This window comes from Pleurodeles waltl, chromosome 3_1 (genome assembly GCF_031143425.1).
Source record: "Pleurodeles waltl isolate 20211129_DDA chromosome 3_1, aPleWal1.hap1.20221129, whole genome shotgun sequence".
Taxonomy (NCBI): domain Eukaryota; kingdom Metazoa; phylum Chordata; class Amphibia; order Caudata; family Salamandridae; genus Pleurodeles; species Pleurodeles waltl.
In genome coordinates this window covers 78,189,216-78,211,558 of record NC_090440.1, presented here as the reverse complement: position 1 = coordinate 78,211,558, position 22,343 = coordinate 78,189,216, and the positions used below count along the sequence as shown (strand labels likewise).

Below are 22,343 nucleotides of genomic sequence, written 5' to 3'. Positions count from 1 at the left end.
TGTGCTATTTCAAAGTAAGGAATAGCATGCACAGAGTCCAAGGGTTCCCCTTAGAGGTAAAATAGTGGTAAAAATAGATAATACTAATGCTCTATTTTGTGGTAGTGTGGTCGAGCAGTAGGCTTATCCAAGGAGTAGTGTTAAGCATTTGTTGTACATATACATAGACAATAAATGAGGTACACACACTCAGAGACAAATCCAGCCAATAGGTTTTTATATAGAAAAATATCTTTTCTTAGTTTATTTTAAGAACCACAGGTTCAAATTCTACATGTAATAGCTCATTCGAAAGGTATTGCAGGTAAGTACTTTAGGAACTTCAAATCATCAAAATTGCATGTATACTTTTCAAGTTATTCACAACTAGCTGTTTTAAAAGTGGACACTTAGTGCAATTTTCACAGTTCCTAGGGGAGGTAAGTATTTGTTAGTTTTACCAGGTAAGTAAGACACTTACAGGGTTCAGTTCTTGGTCCAAGGTAGCCCACCGTTGGGGGTTCAGAGCAACCCCAAAGTCACCACACCAGCAGCTCAGGGCCGGTCAGGTGCAGAGTTCAAAGTGGTGCCCAAAACACATAGGCTAGAATGGAGAGAAGGGGGTGCCCCGGTTCCGGTCTGCTTGCAGGTAAGTACCCGCGTCTTCGGAGGGCAGACCAGGGGGGTTTTGTAGGGCACCGGGGGGGACACAAGTCCACACAGAGATTCCACCCTCAGCAGCGCGGGGGCGGCCGGGTGCAGTGTAGAAACAAGCGTCGGGTTTTCAATGTTAGTCTATGAGAGATCTCGGGATCTCTTCAGCGCTGCAGGCAGGCAAGGGGGGGATTCCTCGGGGAAACCTCCACTTGGGCGAGGGAGAGGGACTCCTGGGGGTCACTCCTCCAGTGAAAGTCCGGTCCTTCAGGTCCTGGGGGCTGCGGGTGCAGGGTCTCTCCCAGGCGTCGGGACTTTAGGTTCAAAGAGTCGCGGTCAGGGGAAGCCTCGGGATTCCCTCTGCAGGCGGCGCTGTGGGGGCTCAGGGGGGACAGGTTTTGGTACTCACAGTATCAGAGTAGTCCTGGGGTCCCTCCTGAGGTGTTGGATCGCCACCAGCCGAGTCGGGGTCGCCGGGTGCAGTGTGGCAAGTCTCACGCTTCTTGCGGGGAGCTTGCAGGGTTCTTTAAAGCTGCTGGAAACAAAGTTGCAGCTTTTCTTGGAGCAGGTCCGCTGTCCTCGGGAGTTTCTTGTCTTTTCGAAGCAGGGGCAGTCCTCAGAGGATGTCGAGGTCGCTGGTCCCTTTGGAAGGCGTCGCTGGAGCAGGATCTTTGGAAGGCAGGAGACAGGCCGGTGAGTTTCTGGAGCCAAGGCAGTTGTCGTCTTCTGGTCTTCCGCTGCAGGGGTTTTCAGCTGGGCAGTCCTTCTTCTTGTAGTTGCAGGAATCTAATTTTCTAGGGTTCAGGGTAGCCCTTAAATACTAAATTTAAGGGCGTGTTTAGGTCTGGGGGGTTAGTAGCCAATGGCTACTAGCCCTGAGGGTGGGTACACCCTCTTTGTGCCTCCTCCCAAGGGGAGGGGGTCACAATCCTAACCCTATTGGGGGAATCCTCCATCTGCAAGATGGAGGATTTCTAAAAGTCAGAGTCACCTCAGCTCAGGACACCTTAGGGGCTGTCCTGACTGGCCAGTGACTCCTCCTTGTTTTTCTCATTATTTTCTCCGGCCTTGCCGCCAAAAGTGGGGCCTGGCCGGAGGGGGCGGGCAACTCCACTAGCTGGAGTGTCCTGCTGGGTTGGCACAAAGGAGGTGAGCCTTTGAGGCTCACCGCCAGGTGTGACAATTCCTGCCTGGGAGAGGTGTTAGCATCTCCACCCAGTGCAGGCTTTGTTACTGGCCTCAGAGTGACAAAGGCACTCTCCCCATGGGGCCAGCAACATGTCTCGGTTTGTGGCAGGCTGCTAAAACTAGTCAGCCTACACAGATAGTCGGTTAAGTTTCAGGGGGCACCTCTAAGGTGCCCTCTGTGGTGTATTTTACAATAAAATGTCCACTGGCATCAGTGTGCATTTATTGTGCTGAGAAGTTTGATACCAAACTTCCCAGTTTTCAGTGTAGCCATTATGGTGCTGTGGAGTTCGTGTTTGACAGACTCCCAGACCATATACTCTTATGGCTACCCTGCACTTACAATGTCTAAGGTTTTGTTTAGACACTGTAGGGGTACCATGCTCATGCACTGGTACCCTCACCTATGGTATAGTGCACCCTGCCTTAGGGCTGTAAGGCCTGCTAGAGGGGTGTCTTACCTATACTGCATAGGCAGTGAGAGGCTGGCATGGCACCCTGAGGGGAGTGCCATGTCGACTTACTCGTTTTGTCCTCACTAGCACACACAAGCTGGTAAGCAGTGTGTCTGTGCTGAGTGAGAGGTCTCCAGGGTGGCATAAGACATGCTGCAGCCCTTAGAGACCTTCCTTGGCATCAGGGCCCTTGGTACTAGAAGTACCAGTTACAAGGGACTTATCTGGATGCCAGGGTCTGCCAATTGTGGATACAAAAGTACAGGTTAGGGAAAGAACACTGGGGCTGGGGCCTGGTTAGCAGGCCTCAGCACACTTTCAATTGTAAACATAGCATCAGCAAAGGCAAAAAGTCAGGGGGCAACCATGCCAAGGAGGCATTTCCTTACACAACCCCCCCCCAAACGAAAGAGGATGAGACTAACCTTTCCCAAGAGAGTCTTCATTTTCTAAGTGGAAGAACCTGGAAAGGCCATCTGCATTGGCATGGGCAGTCCCAGGTCTGTGTTCCACTATAAAGTCCATTCCCTGTAGGGAGATGGACCACCTCAACAGTTTAGGATTTTCACCTTTCATTTGCATCAGCCATTTGAGAGGTCTGTGGTCAGTTTGAACTAGGAAGTGAGTCCCAAAGAGGTATGGTCTCAGCTTCTTCAGGGACCAAACCACAGCAAAGGCCTCCCTCTCAATGGCACTCCAACGCTGCTCCCTGGGGAGTAACCTCCTGCTAATGAAAGCAACAGGCTGGTCAAGGCCATCATCATTTGTTTGGGACAAAACTGCCCCTATCCCATGTTCAGAGGCATCAGTCTGCACAATGAACTGCTTAGAATAATCTGGAGCTTTGAGAACTGGTGCTGAGCACATTGCTTGTTTCAGGGTGTCAAAGGCCTGTTGGCAGTCCACAGTCCAGTTCACTTTCTTGGGCATTTTCTTGGAGGTGAGCTCAGTGAGGGCTGTCACAATGGACCCATATCCCTTCACAAACCTCCTGTAGTACCCAGTCAAGCCAAGGAATGCCCTGACTTGAGTCTGGGTTTTTGGAGCTACCCAGTCCAGAATAGTCTGGATCTTGGGTTGGAGTGGCTGAACTTGGCCTCCACCTACAAGGTGGCCCAAGTAAACCACAGTTCCCTGCCCTATCTGGCATTTGGATGCCTTGATAGAGAGGCCTGCAGATTGCAGAGCCTTCAAAACCTTCCCCAGGTGGACCAGGTGATCCTGCCAGGTGGAGCTAAAGACAGCAATATCATCAAGATAAGCTGTGCTAAAGGACTCCAAGCCAGCAAGGACTTGATTCACCAACCTTTGGAAGGTGGCAGGGGCATTCTTTAAACCAAAGGGCATAACAGTAAACTGATAATGCCCATCAGGTGTGGAGAATGCTGTCTTTTCTTTTGCTCCAGGTGCCATTTTTATTTGCCAGTACCCTGCTGTCAAGTCAAAGGTACTTAGAAATTTGGCAGCACCTAATTTATCAATGAGCTCATCAGCTCTTGGAATTGGATGGGCATCTGTCTTGGTGACAGAATTGAGCCCTCTGTAGTCCACACAAAACCTCATCTCTTTCTTTCCATCTTTGGTGTGAGGTTTGGGGACTAAGACCACTGGGCTAGCCCAGGGGCTGTCAGAGCGCTCAATCACTCCCAATTCCAGCATCTTGTGGACTTCCACCTTGATGCTTTCCTTAACATGGTCAGACTGTCTGAAGATTTTGTTCTTGACAGGCATGCTGTCTCCTGTGTCCACATCATGGGTACACAGGTGTGTCTGACCAGGGGTTAGGGAGAAAAGCTCAGGAAACTGTTGTAGGACTCTCCTACAATCAGCCTGCTGTTGGCCAGAGAGGGTGTCTGAGTAGATCACTCCATCTACTGTGCCATCTTTTGGGTCTGATGACAGAAGATCAGGGAGAGGTTCACTCTCTGCCTCCTGATCCTCATCTGTTACCATCAACAGATTCACATCAGCCCTGTCATGGAAGAGTTTAAGGCGGTTTACATGGATCACCCTCTTGGGGCTCCTGCTTGTGCCCAGGTCCACCAGGTAGGTGACCTGACTCTTCCTTTCTAGTACTGGGTAAGGGCCACTCCATTTGTCCTGGAGTGCCCTGGGAGCCACAGGCTCAAGAACCCAGACCTTCTGCCCTGGTTGGAACTCAACCAGTGCAGCCTTTTGGTCATACCAAAACTTCTGGAGTTGTTGGCTGGCCTCAAGGTTTTTGGTTGCCTTTTCCATGTACTCTGCCATTCTAGAGCGAAGGCCAAGTACATAGTCCACTATGTCCTGTTTAGGCTCATGGAGAGGTCTCTCCCAGCCTTCTTTAACAAGGGCAAGTGGTCCCCTTACAGGATGACCAAACAGAAGTTCAAAGGGTGAGAACCCTACTCCCTTCTGTGGTACCTCCCTGTAAGCGAAAAGCAGACATGGCAGGAGGACATCCCATCTCCTTTTGAGCTTTTCTGGGAGCCCCATGATCATGCCTTTTAATGTCTTGTTGAACCTCTCAACCAAGCCATTAGTTTGTGGATGGTATGGTGTAGTGAATTTATAAGTCACTCCACACTCATTCCACATGTGCTTTAGGTATGCTGACATGAAGTTGGTACCTCTGTCAGACACCACCTCCTTAGGGAAACCCACTCTGGTAAAAATACCAATGAGGGCCTTGGCTACTGCAGGGGCAGTAGTCGACCTAAGGGGAATAGCTTCAGGATACCTGGTAGCATGATCCACTACTACCAGGATATACAGATTTCCTGAGGCTGTGGGAGGTTCTAGTGGACCAACTATGTCCACACCCACTCTTTCAAAGGGCACCCCCACCACTGGAAGTGGAATGAGGGGGGCCTTTGGATGCCCACCTGTCTTACCACTGGCTTGACAGGTGGGGCAGGAGAGGCAAAACTCCTTAACCATGTTGGACATATTGGGCCAGTAGAAGTGGTTGACTAACCTCTCCCACGTCTTGGTTTGTCCCAAATGTCCAGCAAGGGGAATGTCATGGGCCAATGTTAGGATGAACCCTCTGAACAGCTGAGGCACTACCACTCTCCTAGTGGCACCAGGTTTGGGGTCTCTGGCCTCAGTGTACAGGAGTCCTTCTTCCCAATAGACCCTATGTGTTCCATTTTTCTTGCCTTTGGACTCTTCAGCAGCTTGCTGCCTAAGGCCTTCAAGAGAGGGACAGGTTTCTTGTCCCTTACACAGCTCCTCCCTTGAGGGTCCCCCTGGGCCTAAGAGCTCAACCTGGTAAGGTTCAAGCTCCAAAGGCTCAGTTCCCTCAGAGGGCAGAACTTCTTCCTGAGAAGAGAGGTTCCCTTTCTTTGGCTGTGTTGCAGTTGGTTTCCCAACTGACTTTCCTGTTCTCTTGGTAGGCTGGGCCATTTTTCCAGACTCCAGCTCTACTTTTTCACCCTGTGCCTTGCATTGTGCTCTTGTTTTCACACACACCAGTTCAGGGATACCCAGCATTGCTGCATGGGTTTTTAGTTCTACCTCAGCCCATGCTGAGGACTCCAGGTCATTTCCAAGCAGACAGTCCACTGGGATATTTGAGGAGACCACCACCTGTTTCAGGCCATTGACCCCTCCCCATTCTAAAGTAACCATTGCCATGGGATGTACTTTTCTCTGATTGTCAGCGTTGGTGACTGTGTAAGTTTTTCCAGTCAGGTATTGGCCAGGGGAAACCAGTTTCTCTGTCACCATGGTGACACTGGCACCTGTATCCCTCAGGCCCTCTATTCTAGTCCCATTAATTAAGAGTTGCTGTCTGTATTTTTGCATGTTAGGCGGCCAGACAGCTAGTGTGGCTAAATCCACCCCACCCTCAGAAACTAGAGTAGCTTCAGTGTGGACCCTGATTTGCTCTGGGCACACTGTTGATCCCACTTGGAGACTAGCCATACCAGTGTTACCTGGATGGGAGTTTGGAGTGGAACCTTTCTTGGGACAGGCCTTGTCTCCAGTTTGGTGTCCATGCTGTTTACAGCTATGACACCAGGCCTTTTTGGGATCAAAGTTTTTACCCTTGTACCCATTGTTTTGTGAAGAGGCTCTGGGCCCACCCTCCTGTGCAGGTTTTTGGGGGCCTGTAGAAGACTCTTTACTATTTTTAGTTTTGGTTGTCTCATCACCCTTCTGCTGGGGAGTCTTTGTGACCCCTTTCTTTTGGTCACCCCCTGTTGAAGTCTTGGACACCCTTGTCTTGACCCAATGGTCCGCCTTCTTTCCCAATTCTTGGGGAGAAATTGGTCCTAGGTCTACCAGATGCTGATGCAGTTTATCATTGAAACAATTACTTAACAGGTGTTCTTTCACAAATAAATTGTACAGCCCATCATAATTACTTACACCACTGCCTTGAATCCAACCATCTAGTGTTTTCACTGAGTAGTCAACAAAGTCAACCCAGGTCTGGCTCGAGGATTTTTGAGCCCCCCTGAACCTAATCCTGTACTCCTCAGTGGAGAATCCAAAGCCCTCAATCAGGGTACCCTTCATGAGGTCATAAGATTCTGCATCTTGTCCAGAGAGTGTGAGGAGTCTATCCCTACACTTTCCTGTGAACATTTCCCAAAGGAGAGCACCCCAGTGAAATCTGTTCACTTTTCTGGTTACACAAGCCCTCTCAAAAGCTGTGAACCATTTGGTGATGTCATCACCATCTTCATATTTAGTTACAATCCCTTTGGGGATTTTCAACATGTCAGGAGAATCTCTGACCCTATTTATGTTGCTGCCACCATTGATGGGTCCTAGGCCCATCTCTTGTCTTTCCCTCTCTATGGCTAGGATCTGTCTTTCCAAAGCCAATCTTTTGGCCATCCTGGCTAACTGGATGTCCTCTTCACTGGAGTTATCCTCAGTGATTTCAGAGTTGTTGGTCCCTCCTGTGAGGGAACCAGCATCTCTGACTATTATTTGTGGAGTCAGGGCTTGAGAAGCCCTGCTCTCCCTAAGTAGGACTGGAGGGGGGGAATTTCCCTCCAAGTCACTATCTTCATCCTCTGAGTTGCCATCCTCAGAGGGGTTGGCCTTTTCAAACTCTGCCAAAAGCTCCTGGAGCTGTACTTTGGTAGGTTTGGGGCCCATTGCTATTTTCTTTAGTTTACAGAGTGACCTTAGCTCTCTCATCTGTAGATGGAGGTAAGGTGTGGTGTCGAGTTCCACCACATTCACATCTGTGCTAGACATTATGCTTCTAAAAGTTGGAATACTTTTTAAGAAACTAAAACTGGTTCTAGAATCTAATTCAAACTTTTACAAACTTTTAAACTCTAAAAGAAATGCTAAACAGGATCTAACACAAGGCCCTAGCAGGTCTTTTAAGAATTTAGAAAACTTTTCAAATTGCAAAAATCAATTTCTAATGACAATTTTGGAATTTGTCGTGTGATCAGGTATTGGCTGAGTAGTCCAGCAAATGCAAAGTCTTGTACCCCACCGCTGATCCACCAATGTAGGAAGTTGGCTCTGTATGTGCTATTTCAAAGTAAGGAATAGCATGCACAGAGTCCAAGGGTTCCCCTTAGAGGTAAAATAGTGGTAAAAATAGATAATACTAATGCTCTATTTTGTGGTAGTGTGGTCGAGCAGTAGGCTTATCCAAGGAGTAGTGTTAAGCATTTGTTGTACATATACATAGACAATAAATGAGGTACACACACTCAGAGACAAATCCAGCCAATAGGTTTTTATATAGAAAAATATCTTTTCTTAGTTTATTTTAAGAACCACAGGTTCAAACTCTACATGTAATAGCTCATTCGAAAGGTATTGCAGGTAAGTACTTTAGGAACTTCAAATCATCAAAATTGCATGTATACTTTTCAAGTTATTCACAACTAGCTGTTTTAAAAGTGGACACTTAGTGCAATTTTCACAGTTCCTAGGGGAGGTAAGTATTTGTTAGTTTTACCAGGTAAGTAAGACACTTACAGGGTTCAGTTCTTGGTCCAAGGTAGCCCACCGTTGGGGGTTCAGAGCAACCCCAAAGTCACCACACCAGCAGCTCAGGGCCGGTCAGGTGCAGAGTTCAAAGTGGTGCCCAAAACACATAGGCTAGAATGGAGAGAAGGGGGTGCCCCGGTTCCGGTCTGCTTGCAGGTAAGTACCCGCGTCTTCGGAGGGCAGACCAGGGGGGTTTTGTAGGGCACCGGGGGGGACACAAGTCCACACAGAGATTCCACCCTCAGCAGCGCGGGGGCGGCCGGGTGCAGTGTAGAAACAAGCGTCGGGTTTTCAATGTTAGTCTATGAGAGATCTCGGGATCTCTTCAGCGCTGCAGGCAGGCAAGGGGGGGATTCCTCGGGGAAACCTCCACTTGGGCGAGGGAGAGGGACTCCTGGGGGTCACTCCTCCAGTGAAAGTCCGGTCCTTCAGGTCCTGGGGGCTGCGGGTGCAGGGTCTCTCCCAGGCGTCGGGACTTTAGGTTCAAAGAGTCGCGGTCAGGGGAAGCCTCGGGATTCCCTCTGCAGGCGGCGCTGTGGGGGCTCAGGGGGGACAGGTTTTGGTACTCACAGTATCAGAGTAGTCCTGGGGTCCCTCCTGAGGTGTTGGATCGCCACCAGCCGAGTCGGGGTCGCCGGGTGCAGTGTGGCAAGTCTCACGCTTCTTGCGGGGAGCTTGCAGGGTTCTTTAAAGCTGCTGGAAACAAAGTTGCAGCTTTTCTTGGAGCAGGTCCGCTGTCCTCGGGAGTTTCTTGTCTTTTCGAAGCAGGGGCAGTCCTCAGAGGATGTCGAGGTCGCTGGTCCCTTTGGAAGGCGTCGCTGGAGCAGGATCTTTGGAAGGCAGGAGACAGGCCGGTGAGTTTCTGGAGCCAAGGCAGTTGTCGTCTTCTGGTCTTCCGCTGCAGGGGTTTTCAGCTGGGCAGTCCTTCTTCTTGTAGTTGCAGGAATCTAATTTTCTAGGGTTCAGGGTAGCCCTTAAATACTAAATTTAAGGGCGTGTTTAGGTCTGGGGGGTTAGTAGCCAATGGCTACTAGCCCTGAGGGTGGGTACACCCTCTTTGTGCCTCCTCCCAAGGGGAGGGGGTCACAATCCTAACCCTATTGGGGGAATCCTCCATCTGCAAGATGGAGGATTTCTAAAAGTCAGAGTCACCTCAGCTCAGGACACCTTAGGGGCTGTCCTGACTGGCCAGTGACTCCTCCTTGTTTTTCTCATTATTTTCTCCGGCCTTGCCGCCAAAAGTGGGGCCTGGCCGGAGGGGGCGGGCAACTCCACTAGCTGGAGTGTCCTGCTGGGTTGGCACAAAGGAGGTGAGCCTTTGAGGCTCACCGCCAGGTGTGACAATTCCTGCCTGGGAGAGGTGTTAGCATCTCCACCCAGTGCAGGCTTTGTTACTGGCCTCAGAGTGACAAAGGCACTCTCCCCATGGGGCCAGCAACATGTCTCGGTTTGTGGCAGGCTGCTAAAACTAGTCAGCCTACACAGATAGTCGGTTAAGTTTCAGGGAGCACCTCTAAGGTGCCCTCTGTGGTGTATTTTACAATAAAATGTCCACTGGCATCAGTGTGCATTTATTGTGCTGAGAAGTTTGATACCAAACTTCCCAGTTTTCAGTGTAGCCATTATGGTGCTGTGGAGTTCGTGTTTGACAGACTCCCAGACCATATACTCTTATGGCTACCCTGCACTTACAATGTCTAAGGTTTTGTTTAGACACTGTAGGGGTACCATGCTCATGCACTGGTACCCTCACCTATGGTATAGTGCACCCTGCCTTAGGGCTGTAAGGCCTGCTAGAGGGGTGTCTTACCTATACTGCATAGGCAGTGAGAGGCTGGCATGGCACCCTGAGGGGAGTGCCATGTCGACTTACTCGTTTTGTCCTCACTAGCACACACAAGCTGGTAAGCAGTGTGTCTGTGCTGAGTGAGAGGTCTCCAGGGTGGCATAAGACATGCTGCAGCCCTTAGAGACCTTCCTTGGCATCAGGGCCCTTGGTACTAGAAGTACCAGTTACAAGGGACTTATCTGGATGCCAGGGTCTGCCAATTGTGGATACAAAAGTACAGGTTAGGGAAAGAACACTGGGGCTGGGGCCTGGTTAGCAGGCCTCAGCACACTTTCAATTGTAAACATAGCATCAGCAAAGGCAAAAAGTCAGGGGGCAACCATGCCAAGGAGGCATTTCCTTACAATCTCCATATGTGTAGGGCCTTAGGAGTTCTTTTTCTTTAAGGGAAGGAAGTAATTGAGAATCTTGTGCTTCAATATGTAAAAGCTGTGTTAAAGGTTTAGCTCTATATTGCTATTAGTACGGCCATGCATTGGATACTTTTATCAAAAGTCTGAGTGCATTTATTATTTCTTGTAGATATTTGTGAGTGTATTGCAGTGGCTTGTGTTAGGTGTGTGTATCCTGAGGTTTTTATCAATTCGGGTGTGTGCCATCTGACTGATTGGTATGATCAATGTCCGACTAGCAGTATGTATATGAATTGAGTCTGTAGTGTCTTGTTAGTATCCACAGTATCTCCTTATATTAGTCAAGCCGTTGGGTGTTTGGTTAGTGTCAGAGAAGTGTATTGTCTTATGGAAAGTTAAGTACATTCGTTTGCCTGGTCAGGTCCAGATAAATATGTGTTCGATGGCATGTGTAGCTGCAGATACACATGCTGTGCACATCCCGCCATCTAGTGTTGGGCTCGGAGTGTTACAAGTTGTTTTTCTTCTAAGAAGTCTTTTTCGAGTCACGAGATCGAGGGACTCCTCCCCTTTCGGCTCCATTGCGCATGGGCGTCGACTCCATCTTAGATTGTTTTCTTTCCGCCATCGGGTTCGGACGTGTTCCTTTTCGCTCCGTGTTTCGGTTCGGAAAGTTAGTTAGAATCTCGGAAAATTCGACGGTATTGTTTGCGTTCGGTATCTGGTTAGTTACAACAGTTCAACACCGAATTTTGAAGAGCTCCGGCGGCCCTTCGAGGTTTTCGATTCCCCGGCGGGGCCTGGTCGGCCCGACCACATGTGTCTTCAAGGCTAATGGAACAGACCCCATTCCGCTTCTGCCCCGAATGTCACAACAAGTATCCTTATACAGATCAGCATCTGGTCTGTAATTTGTGTTTGTCTCCAGAACACAAGGGGATACCTGTGAGGCCTGTCGAGCATTTCGGTCCAGGAAGCCCTTAAGAGACCGAAGAGCAAGAAGACTACAAATGGTGTCGGTGCCGACAGGACAAAAACATGTGGAGGAAGAAGAAGAAACCTTCTCCATCGAGGATTCGGACTCTGAAGACGTCGATCCTGAACAGACGCCGAAAACCGTGAGTAAGACGTCGATACACAAAACTCACAGAAAGACTACTAAAGCCCAGGGGACGCCACGCCGGCAGGCCATGGCTTAACCCGAAAGATAGGTGACCGAGTATCGGCACCGAAAAAGGGCATGCATGTGTCGAAGTCATCCGACTCCGGTCGAGATACCGGCACAGAGCAGACTCCACCCCGAGACACCGGGTCAGAGCAATCTCGGCACCGAAACAAGTTGGCACCGAGAGATCAGTACGCCGAAGAGCAAAAAAGTGTTATCGGAACCGAAAAAAGCAGCCAAAAAAGTTTCCGTACCGAAACATCCAGGCTCGGAACCGAAAACAAGTTCCTACACCGAGGAACAAGGTCTGTCCTCACAAATGCAAGGACATAGATTTGGACAGGAGCTAGAGACAATGGAGCCAGATTACACTCAAAGAAGGCTCCACATTCAAAAGGAGACAGGGAAGATCAGTACTCTCCCTCCAATACGAATGAAAAGAAAAGTTGCCTTCCAAGAGAAAGACAAGCAGCCACAGGCAAAGGTGGCAAAACAAGTAACCCCGCCACCATCTCCACAACGCTCTCCACAACCATCACCGGTAGCCACTCCACCAATGATGCAGTCCCCAACTCATACATGGATGAGTCAGGATGATACCGATGCGTGGGATCTTTATGATGCGCCTGTGTCAGATAACAGTCTGGATTGTTATCCAGCTAGACCGTCACCACCTGAGGACAGCACCGCCTACACACAGGTGGTGTCAAGAGCAGCAGCGTTTCATAATGTCACCCTGCATGCAGAGCCGATAGAAGATGACTTTCTATTTAACACACTGTCGTCCACACATAGCCAGTACCAGAGTCTCCCCATGCTACCTGGAATGCTGAAACACTCCAAACAAGTGTTTCAGGAGCCTGTGAAAGGCAGGGCCATTACTCCAAGGGTGGAGAAGAAATACAAACCGCCACCAACAGACCCTGTGTACATCACACAGCAATTAACACCAGACTCCGTGGTAGTAGGGGCAGCTCGCAAGAGAGCGAACTCACACACCTCAGGAGATGCACCACCTCCAGATAAGGAGAGTCGTAAGTTCGACGCGGCGGGGAAAAGAGTGGCGGCACAAGCAGCCAACCAATGGCGCATTGCCAACTCACAGGCCTTGTTGGCGAGATATGATAGGGCTCATTGGGATGAAATGCAACATTTCATAGAACATTTGCCCAAAGAGTTCCAAAAGAGAGCACAACAAGTGGTGGAGGAAGGACAGAGTATCTCGAACAATCAGATACGGTCAGCAATGGATGCAGCGGACACAGCTGCTAGGACTGTAAATACAGCAGTAACAATACGGAGACACACATGGCTGCGTACATCAGGATTCAAGCCGTGATGAATATGCCATTTAACGGACAGCAGTTGTTTGGGCCGGAGGTGGACACTGCTATCGAAAAACTTAAAAAGGACACAGATACGGCCAAAGCCATGGGCGCACTCTACTCCCCACAGAGCAGAGGCACTTTTCGGAAATCATAGTTTCGAGGGGGGTTTCGGGGACAGAGCACAGAACCCTCTACCTCACAAACAAGGCCCACTTATCAGAGCCAATATCAGCGGGGAAGTTTTCGGGGACAATGTAGAGGGGGACAGTTCCCAAAGAGTAGAGGTAAGTTCCAGAGTCCCAAAACTCCACAAAATAAACAGTGACTTCGACGTCACAAATCCCCAACACATAACACCAGTGGGGGGGAGACTAACCAAGTTCTACAAACACTGGGAGGAAATAACAACAGACACATGGGTCCTAGCCATTATCCAGCATGGTTATTGCATAGAATTTATACAATCCCCTCCAAATGTCCAACCGAAAAACACACAATATGTCAAAACAACACATGGATCTTTTACAACTGGAGGTCCAAGCGTTGTTGCAAAAAGATGCAATAGAGTTAGTACCAATTCATCATAGAGGAACAGGAGTTTACTCACTGTACTTTCTCATACCCAAAAAAGACAAAACTCTAAGACCTATATTGGATCTCAGAACATTAAACATCTACATCAAATCAGATCACTTTCACATGGTGACACTGCAGGACGTGATCCCATTGCTCAAACAACAAGACTACATGACAACACTAGACCTAAAAGATGCATATTTCCATATACCGATACATCCTTCTCACAGAAAGTACTTAAGGTTTGTATTCCAAGGGGTACATTACCAGTTCAAAGTGTTGCCATTCGGGATAACAACAGCGCCAAGAGTTTTTACAAAATGCCCGGCAGTAGTGGCTGCTCATATCAGAAGACAGCAAATACATGTTTTCCCGTACCTAGACGATTGGTTAATCAAAACCAATACGCAAGAACGGTGTTCACAACACACAAAGTATGTCATAGAAACCCTTCACAAACTAGGTTTCTCACTCAACTACAACAAGTCATACCTACAGCCGTGTCAAATACAACAGTACTTAGGAGCGACAATCAACACAACAAAAGGGATTGCCACTCCAAGTCCACAAAGGGTACAGGCATTTCACAATGTAATACAGGCCATGCACCCAAAACAAAAGATACAAGTAAAGTTGGTGATGAAACTACTAGGCATGATGTCATCATGCATAGCCATTGTCCCAAACGCAAGATTACACATGAGGCCCTTACAACAGTGCCTAGCATCACAGTGGTCACAAGCACAGGGTCAACTTCAAGATCTAGTGTTGATAGACCGCCAAACATACACCTCGCTTCAATGGTGGAACAATATAAATTTAAACATAGGGCGGCCTTTTCAAGACCCAGTGCCTCAATACGTAATCACAACGGATGCTTCCATGATAGGGTGGGGAGCACACCTCAACCAACACAGCATCCAAGGACAATGGGACACTCACCAGAGACAGCTTCACATAAATCACTTAGAACTACTAGCAGTATTTCTAGCGTTGAAAGCATTTCAACCTATAATAACCCACAAACACATTCTTGTCAAAACAGACAACATGACAACAATGTATTATCTGAACAAACAAGGAGGGACGCACTCAACGCAGTTGTGTCTCTTGGCACAGAAAATATGGCATTGGGAGATTCACAACCACATTCGCCTAATAGCGCAGTTCATTCCAGGAATTCAGAACCAGTTAGCAGACAATCTCTCTCAGGATCACCAACAGATCCACGAATGGGAAATTCACCCCCAAATACTAAACACCTACTTCCAAAGATGGGGAACACCGCAAATAGACCTATTTGCAACAAAAGAAAACGCAAAATGCCAAAACTTCGCATCCAGGTACCCACAAGATCAGTCTCGGGGCAATGCGTTATGGATGAGTTGGTCAGGGATATTTGCATACACTTTTCCCCCTCTCCTACTCTTTCCGTATCTAGTAAACAAATTGAGTCAAAACAAACTCAAACTCATACTAATAGCACCAACCTGGGCAAGACAACCTTGGTACACAACACTACTAAAACTCTCAGTAGTGCCTCATGTCAAACTGCCAAACAGACCAGATCTGTTAACTCCAACACAAACAACAGATCAGACATCCAAATCCAGCATCACTGAATCTAGCAATTTGGCTCCTGAAGTCTTAGAATTCGGACATCTAGACCTTACACAGGAGTGTATGGAGGTCATAAAACAAGCAAGGAAACCAACCACAAGACACTGCTATGCAAATAAGTGGAAAAGATTTGTTTATTATTGCCATAATAATCAAATTCAACCATTACATGCATCTGCTAAACACATTGTAAGCTACTTAATACATTTGCAAAAGTCTAAGTTAGCTTTTTCATCCATTAAAATACATCTCACCGCAATTTCAGCTTATCTCCAAATTACGCACTCAACTTCATTATTTAGGATCCCAGCCATGAAAGCATTTATGGAGGGCCTGAAAAGAATTATCCCACCAAGAACGCCACCAGTTCCTTCGTGGAACCTCAACATTGTCTTAACACAACTCATGGGTCCACCTTTTGAACTTATGCACTCACGTGAGATACAATACTTAACATGGAAAGTAGCATTTCTAATTGGCATCACATCTCTAAGGAGATTAAGTGAAATACAAGCATTTACCATACAAGAACCCTTTATTCAGATACCCAAACATAAAGTAGTTTTACGAACAAATCCTAAGTTCTTACCAAAAGTCATATCACCGTTCCACTTAAATCAAACAGTAGAACTACCAGTGTTCTTTCCATAACCAGATTCTGTGGCTGAAAGAGCATTACATACATTAGACATCAAAAGAGCATTAATGTACTACATTGATAGAACAAAACAAATTCGAAAAACAAAAAAATTGTTCGTCGCTTTCCAAAAACCTCATACAGGGAATCCAATATCCAAACAGGGCATTGCCAGATGGATAGTTAAATGCATTCAAACCTGTTATCTCAAAGCAAAAAGAGAACTGCCTATAACACCAAAGGCACACTCAACTAGAAAGAAAGGTGCTACCATGGCCTTTTTAGGAAACATTCCAATGACTGAAATATGTAAGGCAGCCACATGGTCTACGCCTCATACGTTTACCAGGCATTACTGCGTGGATGTGTTAACACAGCAAGCCACAGTAGGACAAGCAGTACTACAAAATGTATTTCAAACAACTTCAACTCCTACAGGCTAAGCCACCGCTTTTGGGGAGATAACTGCTTACTAGTCTATGCACAGCATGTGTATCTGCAGCTACACATGCCATCGAACAGAAAATGTCACTTACCCAGTGTACATCTGTTCGTGGCATGAGACGCTGCAGATTCACATGCGCCCTCCCACCTCCCCGGGAGCCTGTAGCCGTTCTAAGTTGATCTTGAACATTTGTAAATTTGTAAATATATTACTTTTAAACACATTATGTACATACATATTTACTCCATTGCATGGGCACTATTACTATAATACACAACTCCTACCTCACCCTCTGCGGGAAAACAATCTAATATGGAGTCGACGCCCATGCGCAATGGAGCCGAAAGGGGAGGAGTCCCTCGATCTCGTGACTCGAAAAAGACTTCTCCTAAGAAAAACAACTTGTAACACTCCGAGCCCAACACTAGATGGCGGGATGTGCGCAGCATGTAAATCTGCAGCGTCTCATGCCACGAACAGATGTACACTGGGTAAGTGACATTTTCCATATGTTCGATGGCATGTGTAGCTGCAGATACACATGCTGTGCACTGTTCCTGCCATCTAGTGTTGGGCTCGGAGTGTTACAAGTTGTTTTTCTTCGAAGAAGTCTTTTCGAGTGACTCCTCCCTTTCGGCTCCATGGCACATGGGCATCGACTCCATCTTAGATTGTTTTCTTTCCACCATCGGGTTCGGACGTGTTCCTCTTCGCTCCGTCGAATCGGAAAAATACTATAAATCCTCGAAAAGCATCGGTATTGTTTGCGATCGGGAAACATCTTCCATCAACACCGACGAGACAGTTTAGGTGGCCCTTCGGGGCTTCTGCGCCCAGCCCGAGGCCTGGTCGGCCCGACCACAGACATCGTCGAAGCCTAATGTACCGGACCCCTTTCCGTTTCTGCCTGAAGTGCCAAGCTAAGTATCCCTATACAGACCAGCATCGGGTCTGTAATCTGTGCCTGTCACCGGAGCACAGAGAAGATACTTGCGAGGCCTGCAAGTCCTTTCGATCAAAAAAGACCGTGAGGGATCGGAGGGTGAGGCGGATGCAGATGGCGTCAAACTTCAGAACACGTCGAAGAGGAGGAGATGGCTGTCTCCATCCAGGGATCGGACTCGGACGATTCCGACGGAGACCGACCACCTACAGCAGGCCAGCAAGTGAGTACGCCTGCCCCGAGCCAACCCCACAGTCAGCCTTAGAAACATAAGGCCTCGGGGACGCCACTGCCTGAAGGCCATGGCTCGACCCATAAAAAAACAAAGCGGTGACCAAGCAACACCTTCGGCACCGAAAAAGGGCAAAATCGTGCCAAAGTCTTCGGACTCGAGCCGAGAACCCGGCGTCGAAAAACCTCGACACGGACTTGTTGACTCGACTAAGCCTCGAAAGAGCCTTTCGGAGCCGAGGCCTTCCATCAGCATGGGCATTTCGATGCTGAGAAAACCGGCTTCGGAGCCGAAAAAGACCTTGTACACCGAAGAACATGGGCTCTCTAAGCAGCTAAAAGAGAGGCACAGATTTGAGGAGGAGCTTCAAATTGAAGAGTTTGATCAAACGCAGGCACGGATAAAGATCCATAAGGATACTGGGAAGATCCAAACTGCCCCTCCTCTCAAATTCAAGAGAAAACTGGCTTTCCAGGAACAATCAGAGACTGATCAGCCAAGAGCTAAAGTGGCCAGGGAAAAATCGCCAACTTGCCATTTGTCGCCAGAACTTTCTCCCCCACATTCGCCACAAAGGACAGGGTCCCCTATTGCCACGCCCACTGCACAATCACCTACACACACTGTGGAGTCGCAAAATGATGTAGACCCCTGAGACCTCTACGATCCCCCTGTCTCAGACAATAGCCCTGAGTGCTACCCTTCAAAACCGTCTCCACCAGAGGATAGCGCCTCATACACCCAAGTCTTGACCAGGGCTGCTGCATTCCATAATGCTAGCATGCATTCAGAGCCATTGGAGGACGACTTCCTCTTTAATACCCTGGCCTCCACGCATGCCTCGTACCAAAGCCTGCCTATGCTCCCGGGCATGCTTAAACATGCTCAACAAGTTTTTCAAGAGCCTGTGAAGGGAGAGCCATCACACCGCTGGTGGGGAAGAAGTACAAGCCACCCCAGTCGGACCCAGTGTTCATCACAAAACAGCTGCCCCGGACTCTGTAGTGGTTGGTGCTTCAAGGAAAAGAGCCAACTCACAATCATCAGGAGATGCACCACCTCCAGATAAAGAGAGTCGGAAATTTGACGCAGCAGGAAAGAGAGTGGCGTCACAGGCTGCCAACCAGTGGCGTATTGCAAATTCTCAAGCCCTCCTCGCACGTTATGACCGAGCTCATTGGGACGAGATGGGTGACATCATCCAGCATCTCCCCAAGGAATATCAAAAACGGGCTCAACAGGTGGTAGAGGAAGGGCAGGCAATATTGAACAATCAAATACGTTCGGCATTGGATTCCGCAGACACTGCCACAAGAACAGTGAACACGGCAGTCACAATTAGACAGCACGCTTGGCTAAGGTCCTCAGGGTTCAAACCTGAGATACAGCAGGCAGTACTGAACATGCCATTTAATCAGCAACAACTGTTTGGGCTACAAGTGGACACAGCCATCGAAAAGATGAAGAAGGACACTGACACGGCCAAAACCATGGGCGCGCTCTACTTGTCCCAATATAGAGGGACATTCAGGAAACCGCAATATAGGGGAGGTTTCAGACAACCTTCAGAGGCTTCCACCTCTCAAGCAAAACCCACCTACCAATCCCAATATCAGAGAGGGGGGTTTTGCGGGTCCTTCAGGGGGACAATTCCCAAGGTCAAGTGGAAAGTTTCAGCCCACTAAGCAGGCCACTAATAACAAAGAGTGACTTGCCTGTCATCCTTCCACAACACACATCACCAGTGGGGGGAAGACTAACATTTTACCACAAACATTGGTCAGACATAACCACGGACACATGGGTCCTATCAATTATCCAACATGGTTACTGTATAGAATTCACACACTTTCCTCCTGATATTCCCCCAAGAGCACACAAACTGTCAGCGCAACATCTAGACATGTTACAAATAGAAGTGCAAGCACTATTAACAAAACAAGCCATAGAACTAGTACCTCAACAACAAAAGGGAACAGGGGTTTATTCCCTATATTTCCAAAAAGGACAAAACACTTAGACCAATTCTAGATCTCAGGACTCTAAACCTGTAGGAAGTTGGCTCTGTATGTGCTATTTCAAAGTAAGGAATAGCATGCACAGAGTCCAAGGGTTCCCCTTAGAGGTAAAATAGTGGTAAAAATAGATAATACTAATGCTCTATTTTGTGGTAGTGTGGTCGAGCAGTAGGCTTATCCAAGGAGTAGTGTTAAGCATTTGTTGTACATACACATAGACAATAAATGAGGTACACACACTCAGAGACAAATCCAGCCAATAGGTTTTTATATAGAAAAATATCTTTTCTTAGTTTATTTTAAGAACCACAGGTTCAAATTCTACATGTAATATCTCATTCGAAAGGTATTGCAGGTAAGTACTTTAGGAACTTTAAATCATCAAAATTGCATGTATACTTTTCAAGTTATTGACAAATAGCTGTTTTAAAAGTGGACACTTAGTGCAATTTTCACAGTTCCTAGGGGAGGTAAGTATTTGTTAGTTTTACCAGGTAAGTAAGACACTTACAGGGTTCAGTTCTTGGTCCAAGGTAGCCCACCGTTGGGGGTTCAGAGCAACCCCAAAGTCACCACACCAGCAGCTCAGGGCCGGTCAGGTGCAGAGTTCAAAGTGGTGCCCAAAAACACATAGGCTAGAATGGAGAGAAGGGGGTGCCCCGGTTCCGGTCTGCTTGCAGGTAAGTACCCGCGTCTTCGGAGGGCAGACCAGGGGGGTTTTGTAGGGCACCGGGGGGGACACAAGTCCACACAGAAATTTCACCCTCAGCGGCGCGGGGGCGGCCGGGTGCAGTGTAGAAACAAGCGTCGGGTTCGCAATGTTAGTCTATGAGAGATCTCGGGATCTCTTCAGCGCTGCAGGCAGGCAAGGGGGGGGTTCCTCGGGGAAACCTCCACTTGGGCAAGGGAGAGGGACTCCTGGGGGTCGCTTCTCCAGTGAAAGTCCGGTCCTTCAGGTCCTGGGGGCTGCGGGTGCAGGGTCTCTCCCAGGCGTCGGGACTTTAGATTCAAAGAGTCGCGGTCAGGGGAAGCCTCGGGATTCCCTCTGCAGGCGGCGCTGTGGGGGCTCAGGGGGGACAGGTTTTGGTACTCACGGTATCAGAGTAGTCCTGGGGTCCCTCCTGAGGTGTCGGATCTCCACCAGCCGAGTCGGGGTCGCCGGGTGCAGTGTTGCAAGTCTCACGCTTCTTGCGGGGAGCTTGCAGGGTTCTTTAAAGCTGCTGGAAACAAAGTTGCAGCTTTTCTTGGAGCAGGTCCGCTGTCCTCGGGAGTTTCTCGTCTTTTCGAAGCAGGGGCAGTCCTCAGAGGATGTCGAGGTCGCTGGTCCCTTCGGAAGGCGTCGCTGGAGCAGGATCTTTGGAAGGCAGGAGACAGGCCGGTGAGTTTCTGGAGCCAAGGCAGTTGTCGTCTTCTGGTCTTCCGCTGCAGGGGTTTTCAGCTGGGCAGTCCTTCTTCTTGTTGCAGGAATCTAATTTTCTAGGGTTCAGGGTAGCCCTTAAATACTAAATTTAAGGGCGTGTTTAGGTCTGGGGGGTTAGTAGCCAATGGCTACTAGCCCTGAGGGTGGGTACACCCTCTTTGTGCCTCCTCCCAAGGGGAGGGGGTCACAATCCTAACCCTATTGGGGGAATCCTCCATCTGCAAGATGGAGGATTTCTAAAAGTTAGAGTCACCTCAGCTCAGGACACCTTAGGGGCTGTCCTGACTGGCCAGTGACTCCTCCTTGTTATTCTCATTATTTTCTCCGGCCTTGCCGCCAAAAGTGGGGCCTGGCCGGAGGGGGCGGGCAACTCCACTAGCTGGAGTGTCCTGCTGGGTTGGCACAAAGGAGGTGAGCCTTTGAGGCTCACCGCCAGGTGTGACAATTCCTGCCTGGGAGAGGTGTTAGCATCTCCACCCAGTGCAGGCTTTGTTACTGGCCTCAGAGTGACAAAGGCACTCTCCCCATGGGGCCAGCAACATGTCTCGGTTTGTGGCAGGCTGCTAGAACTAGTCAGCCTACACAGATAGTCGGTTAAGTTTCAGGGGGCACCTCTAAGGTGCCCTCTGTGGTGTATTTTACAATAAAATGTACACTGGCATCAGTGTGCATTTATTGTGCTGAGAAGTTTGATACCAAACTTCCCAGTTTTCAGTGTAGCCATTATGGTGCTGTGGAGTTCGTGTTTGACAGACTCCCAGACCATATACTCTTATGGCTACCCTGCACTTACAATGTCTAAGGTTTTGTTTAGACACTGTAGGGGTACCATGCTCATGCATTGGTACCCTCACCTATGGTATAGTGCACCCTGCCTTAGGGCTGTAAGGCCTGCTAGAGGGGTGTCTTACCTATACTGCATAGGCAGTGAGAGGCTGGCATGGCACCCTGAGGGGAGTGCCATGTCGACTTACTCGTTTTGTCCTCACTAGCACACACAAGCTGGTAAGCAGTGTGTCTGTGCTGAGTGAGAGGTCTCCAGGGTGGCATAAGACATGCTGCAGCCCTTAGAGACCTTCCTTGGCATCAGGGCCCTTGGTACTAGAAGTACCAGTTACAAGGGACTTATCTGGATGCCAGGGTCTGCCAATTGTGGATACAAAAGTACAGGTTAGGGAAAGAACACTGGTGCTGGGGCCTGGTTAGCAGGCCTCAGCACACTTTCAATTGTAAACATAGCATCAGCAAAGGCAAAAAGTCAGGGGGCAACCATGCCAAGGAGGCATTTCCTTACACAACCCCCCCCCAAACGAAAGAGGATGAGACTAACCTTTCCCAAGAGAGTCTTCATTTTCTAAGTGGAAGAACCTGGAAAGGCCATCTGCATTGGCATGGGCAGTCCCAGGTCTGTGTTCCACTATAAAGTCCATTCCCTGTAGGGAGATGGACCACCTCAACAGTTTAGGATTTTCACCTTTCATTTGCATCAGCCATTTGAGAGGTCTGTGGTCGGTTTGAACTAGGAA

At 48.6% G+C, this 22,343-nt stretch overlaps 1 protein-coding gene across 4 annotated transcripts in view; it reads left to right on the top strand.

Moving 5' to 3' along the window:
* Window positions 1-22,343, top strand: part of NAT10 (N-acetyltransferase 10) — a 326,800-nt gene that overhangs the window by 268,951 nt on the left and 35,506 nt on the right. The window lies entirely within an intron of this gene.